Genomic DNA, 20,392 nt, shown 5'->3' on the forward strand with positions numbered 1-20,392 from the left:
CTGTGAGTTCATGAAACCTCTTTTTCTTTATAAATTACCCAGTCTCAGTTATGTCTTTATCAGCAGCATGAAAACAGACTAATAGAGTGAACAAATAAAAGAAGAAATTGAATCAGTGGAAGCTTGCTAGCACACGTATACATATCTAAAAATGTTTCAGGCACAGGAGAGGAAGATGAGAAAAAGAAAAGGAAAGTGTCCTAGTGTTATGTTAGAGGTTTATACTGAAGTGTATGGATGAAATGATATGAAGTCTGGTATTGGCTTTAAAATACTCAACCAATGGGGCTGTTTAACTAGGGGTGGAGAAGTGAGGAAATAAAATAGAATGTTGATAACTGTTGCAGCTGAGTTTTGGGTACATAGGAAGTCACTATTCTACTTGATCTACTTTGGTGTATATACACATAAAGTTTACAGTGAAAAGGTTTTAAATGAAGAAAAGAAATGGATGGAAATATTCACAAGTAACAATATTAACATTAGACAAAATATATTTTAAAGTATAGAATTTAAAAAGGGATAAACAGAGGGAGTTCTTAATTTAAAACCATGCAAGCCACCAAGAAGATGCACCAATCGTGAGCATTTATATGTGTGTGTGTGTGTGTGTGTGTGTGTGTACTTTTGAAATACATAAAACAAAAACTGACACAATGGGGAAAATTTTGCAAGTATTCATTTACAAAGGAAGAATAATATATCTCATAGAAACTGACAAGATCAAATAGATGAAATATGTAAGACACAAAGATGAATAATATAATCAATAAACTTGGTATTTGATATAGCTATATTCAATCTTTATTTTGTACTCAAGAGAATGCACATTTTAAACATGAATGAGACATCCTTAAAAATCCTTGCACTAGACTACAAACAAAATAATAAATCTTTAAAATGATATCACAAGGCAATATTCATAACCCACAATGAAATAAAAATGGAGATAAAAGCAAAGAGACAATAAATATTTCAAATACCTGGACATTAAAAACACTCACATACAATTAATACTTGGGTTAAGGAGGAAATTAAAATGAATTACCAACTACCTAGTATTATGAGAGCACTACATATAACATATATGGGCTGGGAAAATTAATATACTTAAGATTATTTATATCATAAAATGCATTTATTAGTAAACAAGAAATTCTGAAGATGAATTAGCTAAACTTTTAGTACACACTGTAGGAAAGGAAAATTAAATATCCACAAAGGAGGTAAGTAAATGTTAAAAACAGAAATTAATAAAATAATCAACAAAACATTACTAATCAGGGAATTGCCTATTGAGAACATACTGAAATACTCTCTTATATCCATTCATTTGGTAAAAATAAAGCAGTTGGGCAAGATTAAATGTTGGTAAGGATCTCTTATATACTTTTGGTGGGAATGTAAATTAGGGAAACCACTTTGGAAAGAAGTTTAGCATTTCCTTCTATAATTGGACATTCACACACCTCATCACACAGCAAGTCCACTCCCAGAAATAGCCCCAAGAGAAGCTCTTGCCCAGGTGCCCCACAAAATATGTAAAAGGACATTCATGAAAGCCTATTCATGTTATAAAAACCTGGACACAAACCAGATGCTCACCAAAGGAGTAAAAATGAACAAGCTACAGTAATATTTAACAACACGAAGGGATGCTAAGTGAAAAAGTGTAAATTGCCAAAGATTATATAAAGTATGATACATTCATTACAACATTTTATTATGAACATTTTGGGACATAAAGAAAACCTAAAAGAATTTTAAAGTGAGTATGCACAAAACCACAACCTAAAAATCTATAACCAATATTTCAGTATATTTGCTTTATCTCATATCTATTCATATACATATCTTTCTTTTCATTCATCAACCCATCTTCTTTTTTTGATGCATTTCGAATTATGTTACAGTCATCAGTGCACATCACCCCTAAAATTTCAACATGCATATCATAAACTAGAGTTTAGTATTTGTCTATATTCTAAGGCAAAATTTACATACAGTAAAACACACAAATCTTATGTGCATTATTTGATGAGATTTAACAAGTGAACACAGACTTCTAGTTTCAGCTCTGACATGTTAAGAGCTTGGAAGTAATCACTCCCATCCTTGCAACAATAATAAAGGCTGAACAAACTGAAACTCAATGACTTTTCATAGGCCCTCAGAGAGTTTAGGTCACAAGGCAAACTGCCAGCCCCAAATCTGAAGAGACAGACAAACACAGAGAATCACAGCTGAGATCAGCTTACTTTACCTGGAGCAGAAGCTGCTGGATCCCTAAGCAGATAGGAACACTTCACTGGTGATTTTGACAAATTGCTGGAGGCTGAGTATGAATAGCTTGAGAATGAGAAACCTCTTACGGAGGTCTCACGCTTTCCTGGGTTTTACCTCCAGGAAGCCAAGAAGGTCCTCAGGTGAAGATCTAAAGACAATCCCCTCAGGTTTCTGGCAAGAGGGGGGTAGGAGGGTAAGAGGGTTCAAGTTGCCATTTTGAAACACACTCAGAGCTTTCTCTATAACGAAGGACTGCTCTCTAGGGGAAGAAATTTTTCCAGAGACTTGTCTACCTGGGTGAAGGGCACCCAGTCAAAAATGTCCTGTATAATCTAAGGGGAGAAAAAAAGGCTAAGAAATACTTTTGAAGGTCACAGCCCAGAGACTAAGGCCCACAAAAAGAGTGAAATTTAATCATAAGATAATGGAATATTTCCTCTCTTTCACTCCTTACTACTGCAGTATAATAACAGTGAATTAAAACTGAAAGAGCTGCAAGACACAGGCCCTATTTAATGAAGGAGTTCTTAGGGAAACTCAAAGACACCAGGGGAGGGAAAAAATAAGAACACTGGAGAAACATGAAACCTCTGGCATCTAGAACTACAGCAAATATTAAACACAGACCAGCTCCTAGGTTAACATAAAATCTCATACTAGAGATCTGTATTTGTTAGATACCTGATACATCATGTCCAGCATTCAACAAAAAATTATAAAACCATGCTAAAAGGCAAGAAAAAATATAGTCTGAAGAGGCAAAGCAAGCATCAGAACCAGACTCAGATATGACACAGATTTTGAAATTATCATGTAGGGCATTTAAGAGAACTATGATTAATATGTTAGAGGCTCTAATGTAAAATGTGGACAACATGTGAAAACAAATGGGTAATTTAAGAAGAGAGACAGGAACTCTAAGAAAATCAAGAGAATATGCTAGAAATAAAAAAAACACTATAACAGAAATGAAAGAATGGCTTTCGTGGGCTCATAAGTAGGCTGGACATAGCAGAGGAAAGAATCAGTGAGCTTGAAGAAAGGTCAATAGAAATGTCTCAGACTGAAAAGCAAGGATAAGAAAAAATGAAAAAAAAGCACAACAGAATTTCCAAGAACTGTGGGATAATTACAAAGAGTGTAAAATACGCATAATTGGAAAGCAAAAAGAGAAGAGAGGAAAGAGCAGAAGAGAAATATTTGAAGAAATAATGGCAAGAATTCTACAAAATTAATGGCAGACACCAAATTGCAGATCCAGTAAGCAGGATGTCTTAGTCCACTTAGTGTTGTTATAAAGGAATACCTGAGGCCGGGTTATTTATAAAGAAAAAAAGATTTATTTGGCTCATGATTTGGATGATTGGAAAGTTCAAGATTGGGCATCTGCATCTGGTGAGGGTCTCAGGGTGCCTCCACTCATAGTGGAAAGCTGGCATGTGCAGAGATCACATGGTGAGAGAAGAAGCAAGGGAGAGTGCGTAGGTGCCAGACTCTTTAACAACCAGCTCTCCTGGGAACTAATAGAGTGTAAATTCACTCATTGCTGAGAGCATTAATCTATTCATGAGGGATCCACCTCCATAACCCAAACACCTCCCATTAGGCCCCTCCCCCAACATTTGGGATCAAATTTCAACACGAGGTTTGGAGGGAACAAACATCCAAACCATAGCACAGGATAAATACCAAAACATTCTACACTAGTCATATGATAGTCGCACTGAAGAAAACCAACAACAGAGAAAATATTGAAAGAATCCAGAGGAGGGGGCATCTTACCACTGGAAGAACAAGATTAAGAATTACATTGGACTACTCATTGGAAACCATGAAAACAGTAAGAGAGTGGAGAGGCACATTCAAAGTGTCAAAAGAAAAAAACCCAACAACCTAAATTCTAGATCCAGTGAAATTATCCTTCGAAAATGAAGGAGAAATAAAGACTTTCTCAGATAAAGAAACACTGAAGAAATTCATTGCCAGTAGATCTGCCTTGCAAGAAATGTTGAAAGGGGTTCCTCAGAAAGAAGGAAAATAATCTAGGTCAGAAACTCAGATCTACTAGGAAGGAAGAGAAAGAATAATTAAAGTTAAAATATTTTATTTTTCTTATTCTTAATTGATCTAATAGACAACTGTTCAAAGTAATGTATTATATGATTATAGCATATTTATAAGTGAAATAAATGACAGCAACGTTATAAAGGATGAGAGGAAGGAATTGGGAATACTCAGCTATAAAGTACCTGCAATACCCATGAAGCAGTATAGTGTTAGTTGAAAGCGGACTTAGATTAGTTGTCAATGTATATTCAAAAGTCTATGGCAACTGCCAAAAAAAATTTTTAAAAAGCGTAATTGATAGAGAAGAGAGGAGAGAAAATGGAATCATATAAAATGATTAATTAAAACCACAGAAGGCAGAAAAAAGGGGAAGATAAAAAAGGAAAAAGTACAAGTACAATAAATAGAAAACAGTTTAAAAGATGGTAGATAATTATAAACTACATAAATCATCATCTTAAATGTTGTATTAGTCTGTTTTCACACTGCTATAAAGAACTGCCCAACACTGGGTAATTTATAAAGGAAAGAGGTTTAATTGATTCACAGTTCAGCATGGTTGGGGAGGCCTCAGGAAACTTACAGTCATGGCAGAAGGCAAAGGGGAAGCAAGGAACCTTCTTCACAAGGCGGCAGGAAGGAGAATGAACACAGGAGGAACTACCACACACTTATAAAATCATCAGATCTCGTGAGAACTCACTCACTATCACGAGAACAGCATCGGGGGAACCACCCCCATGATTCAATTGCCTCCACCTGGTCTCTCCCTAGACATGTGGGGATTATGGGGACTACAATTCAAGATGAGATTTTGGGTGGGGGACACAGCCAAACCATATCAAATGTGAATCATATAAATACACCAATTAAAAAACAAGGAGTGTTGGAGTGCATAAAAAACCAAGACCCAACTATATGCCAATCTGTAAGAAGCCCACTTTACATATAAATATACAGATAGTTTAAAAGCAAAGGGGATAAAGAAAGGTATATCATGCTGACACTAAGTTTAGAGCATTCTAATTTAGGAACATTAAACAAAAACATTACTAAATAAAATATTAGCAAATAGAATCCAATAGTACATTAAAATAATAATAATATATCTGTACATCTATTATATATCAGTGATTTTTTTAAAGAATAATACATCATAACTAAGTAGGACTATATTACGGTTAAAGGGAAGTTTTAAAATTTGGCAGCATATTAATGTCATATTAACTGAATTAAACATAGGCAAAATTCATTGAGAGAAAAACCAATACACAGGATTTTAATAACATGAAAGCTTGCTCAACCACCCTCATACTAAGACAAAAGTACATTAAAACTACACTTGAGATATCATTTCCCACCTCCCAGACTGGCAAAATCTAAAAGCTTAACAACCCATGCTTTTGGTGAAATTATGAGAAAACTAATACTCTCATCTATTGCTGGGGTAAGTAAAAACAATACAATCCTATGGAGATGAATATGGCAATATTCAATAGTTCAGTTGTTTCTCAGTAGAGCTCAAATAAATCAATGAAATCAAGTCATCAGCATGATTCCAGTCACTAGAATCAAGAAGCATGAAGATATTAGATTAGAAGTAAGAAAAAAATGTGGTTTCAGAGCCAAGACAAAGATCTGAGGACCAGTATATCTGACATACTGCAATTGGGAAAGAAAATTGGAATTGATGAGTACAGATTGTGTGTCCAGGAGTTCTAGTAGAATATTATAGCGGTACTTATCATTTATTCATTGCACTGATATTTCTTAAGAGCGAATTGTGTGTTATGCAATGTATCTGCAATCAGAAAGGCAGTAAATCTGATGCTGGGACATGACTATAATTATTCTCAAAAAAAACCCTACATGCACAGGGAGGGAAAATTCTTTAACAAAAAATGCCAGCTAATACAGAAAAATAATAGAATTAGAGAAGCACATTTTGCCACCCTAAAGTTAATAATTATTTTAGGCAAAGATCATCAATGGACCCAAATTAAGGTTGTTGAGGTAGAAATAATTTGGAAAAGTTTTACTGGAAGCCAAATGTGAGGATCAACCCAGGAAGACACACCAACAAAGTTGATCATGTTCAAGTTTGCCATAGGCTGAAAGGCGTTTATGGGAAAATTTAGAAGAAGGGAGAAGGACTCTTCATGTCAGAGTTGTCCTTTTTATTGGAGGGTATAATATAGAGGTTATAATCATTAACTACAGATTATAACACATAGGCTAAAATGTTCTACACATAAGACAATCGGTAAAACTTTATGACTCAGCAAAAAATTTGTAAAACATCATGATTTAGAAACAAATTAGTGTCCTTTTTAGTGTCAGTAGGTTATGTATTAATCAGTTTGTCAATAGTTTGAAGAACTCATAAGATTTTTTACTCCGGGGACAGGAAGTAAGCCATGAATTCTAAGACTTTCCTGGGTGGGTTAATTTGGAAGCCTGCTAAACGTGACCTGTCAGTTATAAGTGCTAAAACCATTTTTGTGAATGCTTCTTGGGGAACAGATTATTCACAGGGTTCCCAAAGAATGACCCCACAGCTAAATACAAAGGGCAGAGGTGGCTTTTTTTGCAATGGAGAGATTTGGTGGTCCATCCCTTAACCAAGAAGTCAAACTTAGTATAATATTACCAACAGAGTGAACTGACACATGCCTCCAGATATGACTTACCAAGAGGGACACATCACCCATGTAGGTTTCTTTTCCAAGTCATTTGGCCTGAATCCGTTTTTGAGAAAACAGAAATGCAGAACCATCTGTAACTGTAACCATCTGTAACAATTGACATAAGCCCTTCAAAAATATTAACATCGTGACAGACAAAAAAGGCTGGGAAACTATTATAGATTAAGACTAAAGAAGAGATTAGAGACTAAGGAGATATGACAACCAAATGCAATGCATGAACCTGTTTGGATACAGGATTTTTTTTAAGTTGTAAAAAAAAAAATTGGAGCTAACTAGAAACATATGGAATTTGGACTGCATAATATTTTTGTATCATTGTTAAATTTCTTAGGTGTGATGAGATTTTTTTGAGGGGGAGGTGTCATGGAACTGTTCTGTATGCTGATGGTGGCGGTGGTTACACAAATCTACACATGAATTAAAATTTATGACACTGGGCTGGGTGTGGTGGCTCATGCCTGTAATCCCAGCACTTTGCGAGGCCAAGGCAGAAGGACTGCTTGAGGCCAGGAGTTTGAGGCTGCAGTGAGCCATGATCAAGCTACTGAACTCCAGCCTGGGCAACAGAGCAAGGCCTCCACTTAAAAATAAATTAATTAGGCTGGGCATGGTGGTTTACGCCTGTAATCCTAGTACTTTGGGAGGCTGAGGCAGGAGGATCACTTGAGGTTAGGAGTTAATGACCAGCCTGGCCAACATGGTGAAACTCTATCTCTACTAAAAAAATACAAAAATTAGCTGGGCATGGTGGTGGGCACCTGTAATCCCAGCTACTCAGGTGGCTGAGGCAGGAGAATGGCTTGAACCTGGGAGGCGGAGGTTGCAGTGAGCTGAGATCAGGCCACTGCACTACAGCCTGGGTGACAGAGCGAGACTCCATCTCAAAAACAAATAAATAAGGTAATTAATTAATTAAACTGTACACCAAAAAGTCAGTGCTACTATATGATAATTTAAACATAAATTTTTTTTTTTTTTTTATACTTTAGGTTTTAGGGTACATGTGCACAATGTGCAGGTTTGTTACATATGTATCCATGTGCCATGTTGATTTCCTGCACCCATTAACTCGTCATTTAGCATTAGGTATATCTCCTAATGCTGTCCCTCCCCCCTCCCCCCACCCCACAACAGTCCCCGGAGTGTGATGTTCCCCTTCCTGTGTCCATGAGTTCTCATTGTTCAATTCCCACCTATGAGTGAGAACATGCGGTGTTTGGTTTTTTGTCCTTGCGATAGTTTACTGAGGATGATGTTTTCCAATTTCATCCATGTCCCTACAAAGGACACGAACTCATCATTTTTTATGGCTGCATAGTATTCCATGGTGTATATAAACATAAAATTTTAAATCGTTTAAAAAAACCTCTCAAATTTCTTAGGGGTGAGAATGGGCTTGTGGCTATGCAAGAAAATGTCCTTGTTTTTAGGAGAGTGGAAATATACACAGATGATCCAATGAGAAAAAGCAGAGACTTTTCAGAGCTTACTATAGTAAGGTATTGGGCCATTACCACTTGGCGTTTGTCAAAGACTCAAAGGCAGGCAGAAGAATGGGAAAGCTTTATATGCAGTAGAAAAAGAGGAAGGCTTCAGGTGTGTCCTGATTGGAGGGTGTTGGAGTGCACAAGCTGGAGGTGGACTAACTGAAGTGGGGCATCCTATGAGATTGATTTGGGAAGTAGATTCGGCTTTTTCTGGTTGGCCCTGAATTGGAAATTGGGTTAAAAAAATTGAGAAGCTAGATGTCATCAACCAAATCCTGACCATCTGGGCTGATTGCTACTGCGGTTGTGGTTTGGCTTCCCACGCTTATTGCTGCAGAGGTTGTAGGTCAGGATTCTATTGTTGTATATGGTCTGGTCATTGTCTGTTTGTATATTCAGTCCCTCAGGAGATACATGCTGAGTATATATCCTGCTGAGTATAAAGAGCATGATGTCTGCAGCTTACTGTACAAAGGTATTGTAAAACAAACACGGTGGAGTCCTCAGTTTCTCTGTTGCCTTCTACCTTGCACCTTTCATCCTTTTTTGCTATCTCTCCCCTGCCCCCGTGAGCTCTGACTAGCAGATAAGCCACAATGTTTGCAAAAGTAATCCTCTGAAAATACTGTCCTGAAGGGTTCTGATTGAGCAAGGGGCACAAAAACAGGAACGACCTTGCCACCAACTACGAGTTTCACTTAAAGTCAAAAACTGCTATCCAGGCCAGGCATGTTAGCTCACAACTATAATCCTAGCACTTTGGGAGGCTGAGGAGGAGGATTGCTTGAGGACAGGAGTTTGGTACCAGCCTGGGCAACATAGCGAGACCCCGTCTCTCTCTAGTGTGTGTGTGTGTGTGTGTGTGTGTGTACACACATACAGCTACCTAAGCCAAAAGCAAGAACACATACTCCACTTTCCCTCATAAAAACCCTGACCCTGCTTCAATCAGGACATTACCTGATGCACCTCAGCTGAATAAAGCCTTTAAGCTCTATAGCAGTCACTTCAATCATTTTCTTTTGACTCTGTTTTTAAATGATGGGTCCTGTATATATGCAAACAGAAATATAAGGCAAATGTGACATAGATGAACAATTGTTACTTCTAGGTGGAAGGTATTTGAATATTCATACTGCAGTTCTGTCAACTTTTGTGTAGGTGTGAAAATTTTCCATTAAAAAGCTAGGTGTAAAATAAATAAGGTATTATTGCTTGCTATCTACTGAAGTATGTAAATGGTTGTGGTTATTGGTCCTGAGGTCCCTGCTCAGCCATTGAACCTGATACTTTTCACAAAGTTTTCTTTGACTTCTGTCAGTGGAAGACTTTGTAAAATGTTTTCCCCTACTAAAGGGAGGCACACAAGACAGGAGTGACCAGGAGACCTTGGCTGTGGATTAATTTTTGCATCTGCTCTAGGACACAGGTGCTCATCATTATGTCCTTAGCTGCAGATATAAAAATACTCGGACTTTGCATTCTTCTTGGTTTTCAACTGGGTACCCATATAAATGTAAAGAATCCCAACTGACCTCTCTATTTAAAGTGGCAGTTCTGGAAATCAGTATATGGAAAAAACATCTGCACTCCTGTGTTTGTTGCAGCACTGTTTACAATAGCTAAGATTTGGAACCCACCTAAAGGTCCATCAACAGATGAACGGATAAAGAAAACATTGTACTTATACATAATGGAATACAATTTAGCCATAAAAAGAATGAGACCAGTCATTTGCAACAACATGGATGGAACTGGAGATCATTGTTAAGTGAAATAAGCGAGGCACAGAAAGACAAACATTGCATGTTCTCACTTATTTGTGGGAGCTATAAATCAAAACAATTACGGAGATAGAGAATAGAAGGATGGTTACCAGAGGCTGGGAAGGATAATGGGGGGCTGGTGGGGATGGTTAGCGGGTACAAGAAATATAGTTAGAAAAAATGAATAAGATCTACTATTTGATGGCACGATAGGGTGACTATAGTCAATAATAACTGAATTGTACATTTTAAAATAAAGAGTGTATTGGATTGTTTGTAACTCAAAGGATAAATGCTTCATGGGATGGATATCCCATTCCCCATGATGTGCTTATGTCACATTGCATGCCTGTATCAAAATATCTTGTGTGCCCTATAAATATATACACCTACTATGTACCCACAACAATTTAAAACATAATTTTTTTTGAGATGGAGTCTCGCTCTGTCACTCAGGCTGGAGTGCAGTGGCACGATCTTGGCTTAGTACAACCTCCACTTCCCGGGTTCAAGCAATTCTCCGCCTTAGCTTCCCAAGTAGCTGGGATTACAGAAGCCTGCCACCACACCCAGCTAATTTTTGTATTTTTAGTAGAGACAGGGTTTCACCATCTTGGCCAGGCTGGTCTTGAACTCCTGACCTCGTGATCCACCCACCTCGGCCTCTCAAAGTGCTGGGATTACAGGTGTGAGCCACTTTGCACAGCCAAAATTATTTTTTTAAAATAAAAACTAAAAACATAAAGTGGCAGTTCTCCCAGCATTTCCAACTCATATCACTCCCCTATAACATCCCCTCTTTAGCAGTTGTCACCTTTGTAATTTGCTCTTTTAAAATGCTTATTGCTTCTATTCCCTGCTAGGATGTTAACTCCATGAAGTTAGGGATTTGGGGGCTGTTTTGTTGCACCAGACATCAAGTACCAAGAACGGTGCCGGATGGTCAATTCATCAAGTATTTATAAGTTCTCCATCTCTTTGGTATTTCATGCATTACTTATACCGAATTAATTTTATTATAGCAGTCATGTCGTCCAGAGATGCCTGCAGAGTCTTTTGGGGAAATCATTAATATTTTAAGAAAATGACTCTGATGTGTGTATTTTGCTGCCCTCTACATTGTATAATAAAGATACTAGAAATAAAGCAGTTGATTACTCCATATATGTAAGAAGCAGAAATCACTGCAGTATCAGCATGAACAAGTAAATGAGCAAACAGTAAACAAATACAATAATTTCTGATACAAAGGAAGGCTATGAAGAGAACTGAAGCCTGGCGAAAAGCTCGAGTGTTGGGATAGACCAGGGAAGAAAGACCTCTGAAGAAGAGACATTTGAGCAGGTAAGTGATTCGATAGAGTGACCCATGGAGCCAGGGGCAGCAGTAAATGTCAAGGCCATGGAGCACCTGCCTCCCTGTTCATCCCACCACTAGGTGGCATCTCTGGGCTGGAGCCAAATGTTTTCTTGCCCCATTAAAGGGAGAGATGCCACTTTTCTCCATACAGATTTTTTCTTTTTATCAGTTAGATATTTATCTGTATTAGTCAGGGTTCTCTAGAGGGCTAGAGGGACAGAACTAGTAGGTGATATATATATGAGTTTATTAAGCAGTATTAACTCACACAATCACAAGGTCCCACAATAGGCTGTCTGCAAGCTGAGGAGCAAGGAAGCCAGTCCGAGTCCCCAAAGCTGAAGAACTTGGAGTCCGATGTTTGAGGGCAGGAAGCATCCAGCAGGGGAGAAAGATGTAGGCTAGGAAGCTAAGCCAGTGTAGCCTTTTTCACGTTTTTCTACCTGCTTTATATCCTAGCTGCGCTGGCAGCTGATTAGATGGTGCCCACCCAGATTAAGGGTGGATCTGCCGTTCCCAGCCCACTGACTCAAATGTTAATCTCCTTTGACAACACCCTCACAGACACACACAGGATCAATACTTTGCATCCTTCAATCCAATCAAGTTGACACTCAGTATTAACTATCACATTATCTAACATCTAAATTTTCCCAATTAAATATTTACTTTTAATAATATAATTAGCTATGATCGTGCCACTGCACCCCAGCCTGGGCGACAGAGTGAGACTCAGTCTCTAAAATGAATGAATGAATGAATGAATGAATGAATATATGCACCTACCACCCAAAAGAAAAGGTACGGACTTGATGATAACCTCCATCTATCCATGGAGTCCCCCAATTCGTTGCCTTGTCCCCACCCTCAACTGAGGTAAATATCATCCTGAATCCCAAGTTCGTCATTTTTAAATTTCTTTTTAATGTAATTTTATTGCAACTACACAAAATCCTAAATAGTTCATATCCTTTATATTAGTAGCTTTTTTTTTTTTTAAAGAGACAGGGTTTTGCTCTGTCACCCAGGTTGGAGTGCAGTGGCACTATCACAGCTCACTGCAGTCTTGAACTCCTCAAGAGGCTCAAGGGATCCTCCCACCTCAGCCTCCCGAGTAGCTGGGATTACAGGCACACACCACTACACCTGACTAATTTTTAAACTTTTTGTAGGGACGGGGATCTCACTTTGTTGCCCACACTGGTCTTGAACCCCTGGCTTCAAGAGATCATCCCACCTTGGCCTCCCAAAGTGCTGGGATTACAGGCATGAGCCACTGTGCCCAGCCTATATTAGTAGATTTTAAGTTTATAAAAGTGTGTTATGCTTTATATAATCTTTTGGGATTACAGTTCCTCACCCTTAATATTCATCCATATTGTTGGGTGTTGTTCTAGTTGATTCATTATGACTCCTGTTGATGAGCATCCATTTTTGTTTCCAGGTTTTGCTGTTGTGAACAGGATGCCATGCTGGTATGGCTTGAATATTTGTCCCCTCCAAAATTCATGTTGAAATTTATCTCCAATGTAGCAGTATTGAGAGGTGGGGCCTTCAAGAGGTGATTGAGTGTTGAGGTCTCTGCCCTGCCCTCATGAATGGATTACTCCATTAATGAGTTAATGGATTAATAGGTTATCATGGGAGTGGAACTAGTGACTTTATAAGAAGAGGAAGAGAGGCCAGGTACAATGGCTCATGCCTGTAATCCCAGCACAAGGTCAGGAGTTTGAGACCAGCCTGACCAACATGGTGAAACCCCGTCTCTACTAAAAATACAAAAATTAGCTGGGTGTGGTGGCGTGCGCCTATAATCAGGAGGCTGAGGCAGGAGAATCGCTTGAACCCGGGAGGCAGAGGTTGCAGGCAGCCAAGATCGCACCACTGGACTCTAGCCTAGGCGACAGAGAAAGAATCCGTCTCAAAAAAAAAAAAAAAAAGAGGAAGAGAGACCTCAGCTAGCATACTCATCCCCTTCACTGTGTGATACCCTGTGCGATACCCTGTGCTACCTTGGGACTCTGCAGAGAGTCCCTACCAGAAAGAAGGCCCTCACCAGTTACAGCCCTTCAACCTTGGACTTCTCAGCCCCCATAACTGTAAGAAATAAATTCCTTTTCTTTAGAAATTACCCAGTTTCAGGTATTCTGTTGTAAGCAACAGAAAGCAGACTAAGAAACATGCATATCCTAGGTTTCTGGTGCAAGTGTTTCTCTTGGCTATATTCATGAGAGTGGACTCACTGGATTGTAAGGTGTGTATATATTCACTGTAGGAGAAAACACAAAAATATTTTCTAAAGTGGTTGCACTGATTTACATTCCTTCAACAGGGCAAAAAGATCCTGTTGGCTCACATACTCTCCAACTCTTGGTATTGTCAGACTTTTACGTTTTTGCAATTTGAATGGGTATAAAATGTCATTTTTATCATGTCTTGATTTGTATTTCCCTAATCACAAATGACTTTGAACATCTCTTTATATGTTTGCTGGCTCCATATTTCCTTCTTCTCTGAAGTGATCTAACAGAACTTTTTTTTTTTTTTTTGGTACTATTATGACATCCAAGAACACTAACAATGGTATTCTTGGCACTCTATTAGAAGTGTATGCATGCCAAATATGCTTCCACTGATTCCATTCTTCTTTCATTTATTCATTCAACAAACATTTGCCCAGACCAGGGATGCAGGGGCAGAATGACAAGCTGGGATAATCAAAGTTCAACTGCTATGGTTCAAATGTTTGTCTCCTCTGAAACTCATATTGAAATTGCCATTGTAACAGTATTAGGAGGCGGGGCCTTTAAAAAGTGAATAGGTCATGGAGGCTCCATTCTCATAAACTGATTAATGCTGTCACTGAGGGAATGGGTTAGTCACCTCAAGAGTGGGTTGTTATAAAGTGAGGCCAGTCCCTTGTGCTTTCTCTTTGTTCATACTCTTTCTTGCCCTCTTGTCCTCTGCCATGGAATAATGCAGCAATAAGGCCCTCACCAGATGCTGGCACCAAGTTGGACTTCCCAATCTCCAGAACTATGAGCCAAATAAGCTTATTTTCTTTATAAATTACCCAATCTGTGATATTCTGTTATAGTAGCAGAAAATGGACAAAGATACCAACTCTCTAAGAAAATTAAAATGAAAATCGGACTATAAAAATCTGCCTTGCTATTCATCAGGATGGAAGAACAGACACATAAAAAGCCAAATGCAAAATTCACAGGAAACATTATTTCTTCTAAGGGCATGCTGCAGTTGTAATGCCATAAAGAACCCCTACTTTAAGTGCCTATTGCTTTCTTAGTCAATGAGAAACTTTGTTCTCTACAATCATAGACTATCAGAAACTTTGCTGTTTGAAATGATATCAGTAAGAGGGAAACATCTGATTCTCATGGGAGATTCTAAGTCACTTCCAGACAGAGAAGCAAGATTCAATTTTCAACCCAGGTGCAAAGCTTTAGGCAAGAGTTATCTGGGGACACAAAATTCTACATCTAAATTGTTTCCAAGGAAACAGCACTCCGGGTTCACTTCACAGTTCAGACCTGACAATGACCCTTTACATACAGCCCTGCTTTCCTTTGAGCCCACTAAAACACTGCTTCATTTAATTTCATCTGAACTCCACTACTCCTCAAAATCCTATAAGAACTCTATCTTCTCCTTTGCTTAGTGAGCTGCCCATGGTGCCCCTGGTGTGCAGTCTCCCTTATTGATTGCTGGATCTGTCAGACTAAAAATTAGTTTGAGACTAATTGGACTAGGACACCTTTAACCTTCGAGATTGTTAAACCGAGGGCCAGAGGGGATAAGACTGGATTGAGAGCCCCCAGCAAGTCCACACTTCAGCCTACACCAAGTCCTCTCAAAATATTTTTTTCACCTGAGGATTCAGAAAGGCTTTCAGGAGGGCACACAGGCTTCTAGCTCTGTCAGGAAGATTCTCTGGAGGAGGAGATATTTGAACTGGGTTTTGAATGATGAATGGGCATTCTTAGGTGAAAGACTGTACGACTTCTTCCCCTTCTGCTCCAGTGACATCTCCCAGAGGGCAGGGGCATCTCCAGAATTTACACATTGGAGGTGAGATGGGGCAGCAAACTGGTCGAAGGGTAGAAGCAGAGCCTTGTATTAAAGCTACATTTCCAAAGTAAGGGCACCATGACCACATATATTTTACTTCATAAGGAAATAAAAATAATAAAGTTTCCTAAAGATTTTTATTGACATATTGCATTGGACTAAGGACACATTAAAAATTATTAGTATTGGTACTACATAGTCCCTTTTTAGCTGGGGTAGATGGAGTGGGAGATAAGGTAGATTGCTGGAGCATTCAAACCCCGCATCCAAGCCCCACAGGCACAGCAGGAGGGGAACCCAGCACTGAGTTCTCCCTTTTTCCCACCTCATGGCATATCCTAGGAGGGCTTGCATAACCCTGATTTCTCCTCCTCCTTCCCTTGTGGTATGTCCTAGGAGAAGCCTGTAACCAGCCTGACATCTCCCCGCTTCTCATCCTGTGGTAACTGCCAGGAGATGGCCGCGGCCGCCCCTGATTATTTCCGAGAGGCCCTTCAGTTTCTCGGAGCGGTATCACATAGATACATAGACTACAGAACCAAAGACCCCTCCTCCAGTTAGCCCGCCCAGAAAAACGTCCCCACCCGTGCTGCCCGCCACCAGCGGGACAGCTCCACCTGAGTTTAGAGCAGACAGCTCTAAACTCACAGCCTGCTCTGTGAGTTTAGAGGTGTCCTCATCCTCAATACGGATGGACACTCCTCCAACATGGTGTACCCCATGGGGAAGGGCGACGTGGGCGCGGCCATGTTCCCCACCTGACCACGCCGCCGAGGGGGCACCGAACGTCCTAAAGCACCCACTTCCGTAACTTCTCCATGTTGACTCCTGGCTAACAGCAGCCTCAAAGGTGGTTTTGCGCACGCGCGGACCCCCCCTTTCCCTCATTCATGTGAAGTCCCAAACCCCGAAAAAGGGCGGTGCTAGGGGTAGTGACCGGAAGCGGCTGCGGTTCTCGCCGGTTCTCAGCCGGGGTTTGATAGTTGTCAGGAGGATTCGACGTTCAGTGCCCAGGGATGTGGAGGTGATGGGGGGCCGGGGAGGGTGAGTGCTGGGCGATTCTGTGTGACCAGTGATGGAATCGTTTATCTAACTTGAGTTGGCTGATTCGCTCATCATTTTGCAGGCTTTTCTCTTTTCTAATATCACCGTTAAGGTCTTAAAGTTCATTCTAAGCCCCATTGGGTTTGGAACATTATGTTTTTTAAGAGTGTTAACTTGTATTCATTTGTCTTTTACCCAGGAGTTATTCAAAAGTGGGGTTTCAGTGTGCAAAAGTTTATCTCTGTAATGGATCTCTAACCTTAGTTTTCTGTGTTAGAAAAATATCTACGTGAAGCTCATTCCTTGAAATATAAGGAGACTTATGGCCTAGTACGTGGTGAATTTTTAGAAACGTTCTGTATATAACTTGAAAATAATATTTAATTATTTAGTCGTCAATTGTGTCATAGAAAATCTATCCTTTTTTGTCTGCTTCTTCTATTACTTTGAGGAGAGAGAAATTCTCCACTGTGATGGTGATTTGTCTGTGTCTCCTTACTGCTGTCTGTGATCCTCTGTGAGTTACTTTTTGTATAAAGTATGAGACTTAGGTCGAGGTGCATTAATTTGCTTATGGATGTCCAGACTGAAGCACCATTTGTTGAAAAGACTGTCTTTCCTCCATTGACCTGTCTTTCACCATTGTCAAAAATAAGTTGGCCATACTTGTGTGTGGGCTCTTTCTGGGTTTGCTATTCAGTTCATTGTCTATGTGTCTATCCCTCTGCCAGTACTACCTTGCTGTCTTGAATTGGATAGAGTGATTCCTCTCACTTTATTCTTTTTCAAAATTGTTTTAATGCCTCTGGTTCCCTTGCCTTTCCTATACGCATTTTAGAAAATCTTGTCTCTATCTACAAAGCATCTTGCTTGGATTTTGATAGGAATTGCATTAAACCTGTATACCAACTCGGGAAGAAGTTAGGTCTTAACTGTGCCAAGTCTTCCAATCCATGTACATAGTATGTCTCTCTATTTATTTAGATCTTTTAAAATTTCTGTAAATGGTGTATTTTAATTTTCGTCACCCAAGTTCTGTACATGTTTTATTCAATTTATACCCAAGTAATTTTTTTGGAATGGTCATAAATGGTGTTATCTTTTAAATTGCTGCTTATATATAGGAATACAATTGAGTTTTGTCTGTTGGTCTTGTATCCTGCAATCTTGCTGAGCTCAATTATTAGGTTTTACACCTTTTTTGGCAGATTCCTTGGGTTTTCTGCATGAGCAATCATGTCATATACAAACAGGGATAGTTTTCTTTCTTTCCAATCTTTATACCTCTGCTTTTCTTCCCTTATTACACTGGCAAGAAGTTCCAGTACTATGCTGAATACGAGAGTGGACATCTTTGCATTGTTTTCAGTCTTAGGGGGAAATATTCAACCTTTTACCATTAAGTATGATTTTAGCTGTAGGGCTTTCTTTTTTTGGACCCTCTTTTTTTGAGTTGAGGAAGTTCCCCTCTATTTTTAATTTCAAAAGTAGTTTTTATCATGAATGGGTGTTGAATTTCATCAACACTCTGAATTTTTATGATCTTGTGATTTTGTTTCTTTTTTAGCTTGTCAGTATGGAGGGTTATGCGGATTGATTTTTGAATATTGAACTAGTCTTACATTCCTGGAATAAACCCTACTCAGTTGTGATGTATAATTCTTTGGATATATTGAAGGAATTGATTAGCTAATGCTTTTTTGAGGATTTTTGCATCTAAGTTCATGGGAAATATTTGTCTATAGTTTTCTTTTTTTATACTATCTTTGTCTGGTTTTATTTTTTATTTTTGAGACAGGCTCTCACTCTCTTCCTCAGGCTGGAGTGCAGTGGTGTGATCACGGCTTACTGCAGCCTTGACCTCCCAGCCTCAAGTGATTCTTCCACCTCAGCTTCCTGAGTAGCTGGGACTGCAGGCACACGCCACCACACTCAACCAATATTTTATTATTTTTTGTAAACGGAGTCTCACTATGTTGCCCAGGCTGGTCTCAATCTCCTGGGCTCAAACAGTCCTCCTGCCTCAGCCTCTCAAAGTGCTGGGATTACAGGTGTTAGCCACTGCTCTTGGCCTTGTCTGGTTTTAGTATTAGGGTAATACTGGCCTCATTGACTGAGTTGGGGACTATTTCCTCCTGTTCTGTTTTCTGGAAGAGATTGTGTAGAATAAGTACTAATTTTTATTTAAATATTTAAATATTTGGTAGACTTCTCCAGTGAAGCCATCTGGGCCTGGAAACTTCCATTTGGAAGCTTTTTGATCATGGCTTCAATGTCTGTAATAGTTATGTAACTATTCAGATGATCTATTTAATATCATTTTAGACTATCTACAGGTTAAGCATCCCTAATTCAAAAATCTGAAATCCAAAATGCTTCAAAATCGAAAACTTTCTGAGTGCTGACATAATGCCACAAGCAAAATTTCACACCTGAACAGTCAAAATGCAGTGAAAACTTTGTTTCATGCACAAAATTATTAAACATGTTACATAAAATTACCTTCAGGCCATGTTATAAGGTAACATAGTGTACATGAAACATAAATGAATTCTGTGTGTGTACTTGGGTCCCATTCTGCGAGATACTTCATTATGTATATGCATATATTCCAAAATAAAAAAAAAAACTGAAATCTGAAACACTTCTGTTCCCAAGCATTTTGGATAAGAGACATTCAGCCCGCATTTAATAGTGGGTGAACTGTGGTACTTTGCGTTTTACAAGGAATTGGACTGTTTCATCCCAGTTGTTGAATTTATGTGCACAAAGTTGTTGTGGTAGTCCCTTACTATCCTTTTAATGCAAGCTTGTCCAACCCTCTGTCTGTGGGCCACATGTGGCTCCGGACAGCTTGGAATGCAGTCCAACACAAATTCATAAACTTTCTTAAAATATTGTGAGATTTTTTTTGCAATTTTTTTTTAAAGCTCATCAGCTATCGTTAGTGTTAGTGTATTTTATGTGTGGTGAAAGACAATTCGTCTTCCAGTGGGGCCCAGGGAAGCCAAAAGATTAGATACCCCTGTTTTAATGGCTGCAGGATCTGCAGTTACATCTCTGTGTTTCATTTCTAATATTGGTAATTTGTGTCTTCGTGTCTTCTCTCTCTCTCTCTTTTTTTTTTTTTTTTGCAGAGACAAGTGAACATTTATTTTTGTGCCTTTCTTCCTATGTGTATTTCAAGTATTTTTCAAAACAAGGCCCCAGGAATCTCCAGATTCAGTTATGTCCCTGGGCTTGGTCGACTGCTGCAGGATTCTTAGGAAGCCTTATACAAATGCTAGAGTTACTCATTAACCAACATTAAACCCTAGGATAGAAGATGCAGCAAAGCAGGACTCCTTCCTCCATGGAATGTGCTGATTTCAGATGAGGCCGCAGCCAATGTAGAAAATGCTGGAATTTTTCCTTGGAATTGGACTGTGATGAGAGGTGCTTGCCATGAACATAAGCTACTGTCTTTTCTTTTCTTTCTTTCTTTTCTTTTTCTTTTTCTTTTTTTTTTTGAGATGGAGTTTTGCGGTTGTTGTCCAGGCTGGAGTGCAATGGTGCGATCTCGGCTCGGCGCGATTTCAGCTCACCG

At 39.1% G+C, this 20,392-nt stretch overlaps 1 protein-coding gene and 1 pseudogene across 6 annotated transcripts in view; one reads left to right on the top strand and one right to left on the bottom strand.

Annotated features, from left to right (window-relative positions):
• Window positions 1-13,510: 13,510 nt before the first annotated feature.
• LOC129475012 (uncharacterized) lies at window positions 13,511-16,582 on the bottom strand (annotated as a pseudogene).
• A 95-nt stretch (window positions 16,583-16,677) lies between these two features.
• The window catches only part of LOC129475585 (zinc finger protein 81), a 97,803-nt gene continuing 94,088 nt past the window's right edge, over window positions 16,678-20,392 (top strand). Inside the window, exons 1-2 of one of the 6 annotated variants that reach the window (XM_063634412.1) lie at window positions 16,728-16,786; window positions 20,124-20,241. The gene's annotated coding sequence lies outside the window, so the exon portion shown is untranslated. Of the gene's footprint in view, window positions 16,807-20,123; window positions 20,242-20,392 lie in introns of all 6 variants that reach the window. The other 5 variants (XM_055267734.2, XM_063634413.1, XM_063634411.1 and 2 more) reach the window with 5 other exon arrangements.

The sequence above is a fragment of the Symphalangus syndactylus genome, chromosome X (genome assembly GCF_028878055.3).
Source record: "Symphalangus syndactylus isolate Jambi chromosome X, NHGRI_mSymSyn1-v2.1_pri, whole genome shotgun sequence".
Taxonomy (NCBI): Eukaryota; Metazoa; Chordata; class Mammalia; order Primates; family Hylobatidae; genus Symphalangus; species Symphalangus syndactylus.